We start from the raw sequence: 5,889 nt of genomic DNA on the forward strand, positions 1-5,889 counted from the left end.
CTCTCTCATCTGCTTTATTATGGAAAATTTCCACCACAGTTGCTTGCAATTATTGTCCAGTTTTACACCTACCGCTGATCCAATACCCTATCTGACATCCTAGCTAGCTATTAGAGCTAATTGAGTTAGTCCCATCAATCAGCCACCAAACTACTGTCCCTGCTCATTTAGATGGATCTCAGTCAGCAACCAGTACAGAAGTGGCAATCATTGATTCCACCTGGCCAAGACACAGAATGTTCTACAGAGAACATTCCAAACCATTCGCCCTAATTTCTGCTTCACTAGCTAGGAGCGGGGTTTTTCTTTGTATCAAAGAAAGTGACCCTGTATCGATTATCGTGGCTTAAACGGCTATTGCCTCTCATCTCCTCTGCGTTTGAGTTATTACAAGGTGCAACCATTTTCACTACGCTTATCACTTGGTATGGATCAGAAAAGGAGGATGAGTGGAAAACCACCCAACGGGCATTATGAATATTTAGTGATGCCATTCGGGCTCACAAATGCTCCCTGCGCTTTTTCAGGGCATGGCAAATGACGTCCTACAGTACATGGTGAATCGTTTTGTGTTTGTATATCTCATTGATATTTTAATGTTTTTCCCGGGACGTGGGGGAGCACGTTGGTCACGTGATGGCCGTCCTACAGAGGTTGCTACAAAATAAGTTGTTTGTTAAGGCTGAGAAATGCAAGTTTCATACCATAAGCACCTCCTTCCTGGGCTTTCTGTTACAACTGCGACGTGTCGCCATAGTTCCGGCAAAGGTGGCAGCAGTCGCAAAGTGGCCTGAACCCAAGGACCGCAAACAGCTGCAGTGGTTCCTGGGCTTTGCGAATTTTTACCGGAGGTTCATCTGGGGTTTTAGCAAAGTGGCAGCACCGTTAAACACACTTACTCTCACAAAGGTGTTGTTCTCATGGCCGGAGAAGGCTAGAGCGGCTTTTGATAAACTGAGGGGTTTGTTTTATAGTGCTCCCATTCTTCAGTTGCCTGAGCCACACCACCAGTTCATCATGGAGGATGCTTCAGGGGTTCCCTGGGGTTCTTTGCGGCCAAGTGCTGAAACGGTGACAGGATTCCTGACTGGCTTGCCAACTGGGCATTATCACTCAGCTCTTCTGGTAGACCAGCCTTGCGCTTGAATGTTGAAAGATATGTTGGTGTGTGCAGGACATGTGCTCGCAGGAAGACGCCTCATTGGTTGCCCGGAGGTCTGCTACAACTGCTGCCAGTGCCCTCACAGTCGTGGTCACTCATTGCACTAGACTTCACAGTCACTGGACTGCCGGACTCGGGGGAACTCGAGATAGTTTCTTGATGACTCATCTTTGTAGTTTGCAAATATGTGTGTGCGTTTCTCAAAATAATTTGTACAAACAGGAAAGCACTATGGACAAAAGCCTGTAATTTGCTCAAAATCTTTAGTTCATCTCTCAAACTAAGTTTTTATGTCATTAAACTTGTCCAGCGACGTGCGCTTTGACAGAGACCAAGTGGGGACCAGGAAGAAGTGAGGAGGAGGGATGGCCGTTTTTATTAACAATGAGTGGTGCCATCCTGGACATATGATGGTCAAAGAGTGGATTTGCATCCCTAACACCGAACTGCTGACCGTGTTTGTAGTTTGTTGTCTGAGACCTAATAGGTCCAGAGAGAAAAGTAGGTCGACTGGGACCTGATAAATCCAGTGTAAAGGAAAACTGGTTGTTGGAGTACATATGCGTGATTGTGAGTGTGAAAGTCGCCAATTGACATGAAAGCAGCAGCACTGGAGGAAACCTAACTGTGTTAACACAATCCAGTGATCTGTTGAATTACACAGTTTGGTGAATTAAGATCTTAGTTTAATAATGGGGAAAAAAAACAATAAACTTGCCTGGGAAGGCGATGAGAAATACGTGGAGAAATTCTTGCGAGGCAGTACCCAATATTTGAAGTTATAGAGAAAGACACATGATTTTGATGGCAAATTGAACGAGTGATCTTGTAACACGTAAACGATTGCAGTTATTAGAAGCTATGAAATGTAGAGAGCAGGCAGAAAAGAGGGAGATATTCAGAATAAGCAAAACGGGAAGCAAGAACAAGCTGTAGCACAACACACTAAATCAGCAAAAGGATGATATGGGAGAGAACACCTGATTACGGGAATATAATCCTCCAGATTTAGAGGAAGAGGTAGAGGAGGAAGCGGACGAGTAGAACCAAACCCATCCATCCATTTTCATCCGCTTATCCGGGGCCGGGACGCGGGGGCAGCAGTCTAAGCAGAGAGTTCCAGACTTCCCTCTCCCCGGACACTTCCTCCAGCTCTTCCGTTGGGACCCCAAGACGTTCCCAGGCCAGCCGAGAGACGTAGTCTCTCCAGCGAGTCCTAGGTCTTCCTCGGGGCCTCCTACCGGTGGGACATGCCCGGAACACCTCCCCAGGGAGGCGTCCAGGAGGCATCCGAACTAGATGCTCGAGCCACCTCAGCTGGCTCCTCTCGATGTGGAGGAGCAGCGACTCTACTCCGAGCTCCTCCCGGGTGACAGAGCTCCTCACCTTATCTCTAAGGGAGCGCCCAGCCACCCTGCGGAGGAAGCTCATTTCAGCTGCTTGTATCCGTGACCTTGCCCTTTCGGTCATGACCCAAAGCTCATGACCATAGGTGAGGGTAGGAACGTAGATTGACCGGTAAATTGAGAGCTTTGCCTTTCGGCTCAGCTCCCTCTTCACCACGACGGACCGATACACCGACCACATTACTGCAGCCGCCGCACCGATCCGTCTGTCAAACTCACGCTCCTTCCTTCCCTCACTCGTGAACAAGACCCCAAGATACTTAAACTCCTCCACTTGGGGCAGGAACTCTTCTCCAACCTGGAGAGAGCAAACCACCTTTTTCCGGTCGAGAACCATGGCCTCAGATTTTGAGGAACTGATTCTCATCCCAGCCGCTTCACACTCAGCTGCAAACCGCACCAGCGCACGCTGGAGGTCCTGGCCTGATGAAGCCAACAGGACAACATCATCTGCAAAAAGCAGAGATGCTATCCTGTGGTCCCCAAACCAGACCCCCTCCGGCCCCTGGCTGCGCCTAGAAATTCTGTCCATAAAAATAATGAACAGAACCGGTGACAAAGGGCAGCCCTGCCGAAGTCCAACATGCACCGGGAACAGGTCTGACTTATTGCTGGCAATGCGAACCAAGCTCCTGCTCCGGTTGTACAGAGACCGAACAGCCCTTAGCAAAGGGCCCTGGACTCCATACTCCCGGAGCACCCCCCACAGGATGTCACGAGGGACGCGGTCGAATGCCTTCTCCAGATCCACAAAGCACATGTAGACTGGTTGGGCAAACTCCCACAAACCCTCAAGCACCCTGCTGAGGGTATAAAGCTGGTCCAGCGTTCCACGACCAGGCCGAAAACCACATTGTTCCTCCTGTATCCGAGGTTCGACTATCGGCCGAATTCTCCTCTCCAGTACCCTGGCATAGACTTTCCCAGGGAGGCTGAGAAGTGTGATCCCCTATAGTTGGAACACACTCTCCTGTCCCCCTTTTTGTAAAGAGGGACAACCACCCCGGTTGTCCAGTCCAGAGGAACTGTCCCCCTACTCCACGCGATGTTGCAGAGGCGTGTCACCCAAGACAGCCCCACAACATCCAGAGACTTGAGGTACTCAGGACGGATCTCATCCACCCCCGCTGCTCTGCAACAGAGGAGCTTACTAACTACCTCAGTGACCTCAGCCTGGGTGATGGGCGAGTCCGCCTCTGAGTCCCCTGCCTCTGCTTCCTCAGCAGAAGGCATATCGGAGGGGTTGAGGAGATCCTCAAAGTACTCCTTCCACCGTCCGATAACATCCCCAGTTGAGGTCAACAGCTCCCCACCTCCACTGAAAACAGAGTTGGTAAAGAACTGCTTCCCCCTCCTGAGGCGCCGGACGGTTTGCCAGAATCTCTTTGAGGCCGAGCGATAGTCCTCGTCCATGGCCTCCCGGAACTCCTCCCAAGCCCGAGTTTTTGCCTCCGCAACGGCACGGGCTGCAGCACGCTTGGCCTGCCGGTACCCATCAGCTGCCTCAGGAGTCCTACAGGTCAACCATACCTGGTAGGACTCCTTCTTCAGCTTGATGGCGTCCCTTACCTCTGGCGTCCACCACCGGGTTCGGGGATTACCACCACGACAGGCACCGGAGACCCTGCGTCCACAGCTCCGAACGACCGCGTTGACAATGGAGACGGAGAACATGGTCCACTCAGACTCTATGTCTCCCACCTCCCTCGGAATCTGGTCGAAGCTCTCCCGGAGGTGTGAGTTAAAGGTCCGTCTGACAGAGGGTTCAGCCAGGCGTTCCCAACAGACCCTCACAATACGTTTGGGCCTGCCAAGTCGTTCCAGCCTCCTTCTCTGCCAGCGGATCCTACTCACCACCAGGTGGTGATCAGTTGACAGCTCAGCCCCTCTCTTCACCCGAGTGTCCAAAACATATGGCCGAAGGTCAGGTGAAACGACTACAAAGTCTATCATCGACCTCCGGCCTAGGGTGTCCTGGTGCCATGTGCACCGATGGACACCCTCATGTTCGAACATGGTGTTTGTTATGGCCAAACTGTGCCTAGCACAGAAGTCCAATAACATAACACCATTCGGGTTCAGATCAGGTAGGCCGTTCCTCCCAATCACGCCTCTCCAGGTATCACTGTCGTTACCTACGTGGGCATTGAAATCTCCCAGAAGAACGATGGGGTCCCCAGTTGGAGCGCTTTCCAACACTCCCTCCAGGGACCCCAAGAAGGCCGGGTACTCCACACTGCCATTCGGCCCGTAAGCACAAATGACGGTGAGTGACCTATCCCCCACCCGAAGGCTCAGGGAAGCGACCCTCTCGTCCACCGGGGAAAACTCCAACACATGGCGACTAAGCTGGGGAGCTATGAGCAAGCCCACACCAACCCGCCGCCTCTCACCGCAGGCAACTCCAGAGTAGAAAAGGGTCCAGCCCCTCTCAAGGAGTTGGGTTCCAGAGCCCAGGCTGTGTGTGGAGGTGAGCCCGACTATTTCTAGCCGGTACCGCTCGACCTCCTGCACAAGCTCAGGCTCCTTTCCCCCCAGTGACGTGACATTCCATGTCCCAATAACCAGATTGGTTATCCAGGGATTGGGGCGCCCAGGCTCCCGCCTTCGACTGCCGCCCAATCCACTCTGCACCGGCCCCCTACGGTTCCTCCCGCGGATGGTGGGTCCACTTGAGGACGGCCCCACGTCGCTCTTTCGGGCTGTGCCCGGCCGGGCCCCGTGGGAATAGGCCCGGCCACCAGGCGCTCGCATGCGAGCCCCAACCCTGGGCCTGGCTCCAGGGTGGGGCCCCGGCTGCGCCATACCGGGCGACGTCTCTGGCCTTGGTGGTTTGTCTTTCATAGGGGGGTTGTGAACTGCTCTTAGTCTGGCCCGTCGCCCAGGACCTGTTTGCCTTGGGAGACCCTACCAGGGGCATTTAGCCCCCGACAACAACCCGGGGTCATTCGGGCACACAAACTCCTCCACCACGGTAAGGCGGCGGTTCAGGGAGGAGTAGAACCAAACCAAGATATACAATATGTTTATTTTGTGATGAACCAGGACATCACGTTGGGAATGTCCCAGAAATCCTAAGAAGGGAAAGAATCCCTATCATAAAAAGGCCACCCCCACATAACCCACATGGTAATTGACTAGGCCTGCCTGAAGTCACAGAGAACACAGAAAACGAAGAGATCACATCAGAACTATTAGATTTAACCATCCCACTTGAAACGCATTATAGCTCATCAAAATTAAGCTAAATTCCAACAAGAGAGTTTTTGGTACAAGGAGTACCAGTGTGTTGAGGTACCAGTAGTAGTACCTTTTAAACAG

Source organism: Betta splendens, chromosome 16 (assembly GCF_900634795.4).
Source record: "Betta splendens chromosome 16, fBetSpl5.4, whole genome shotgun sequence".
Classification (NCBI taxonomy): domain Eukaryota; kingdom Metazoa; phylum Chordata; class Actinopteri; order Anabantiformes; family Osphronemidae; genus Betta; species Betta splendens.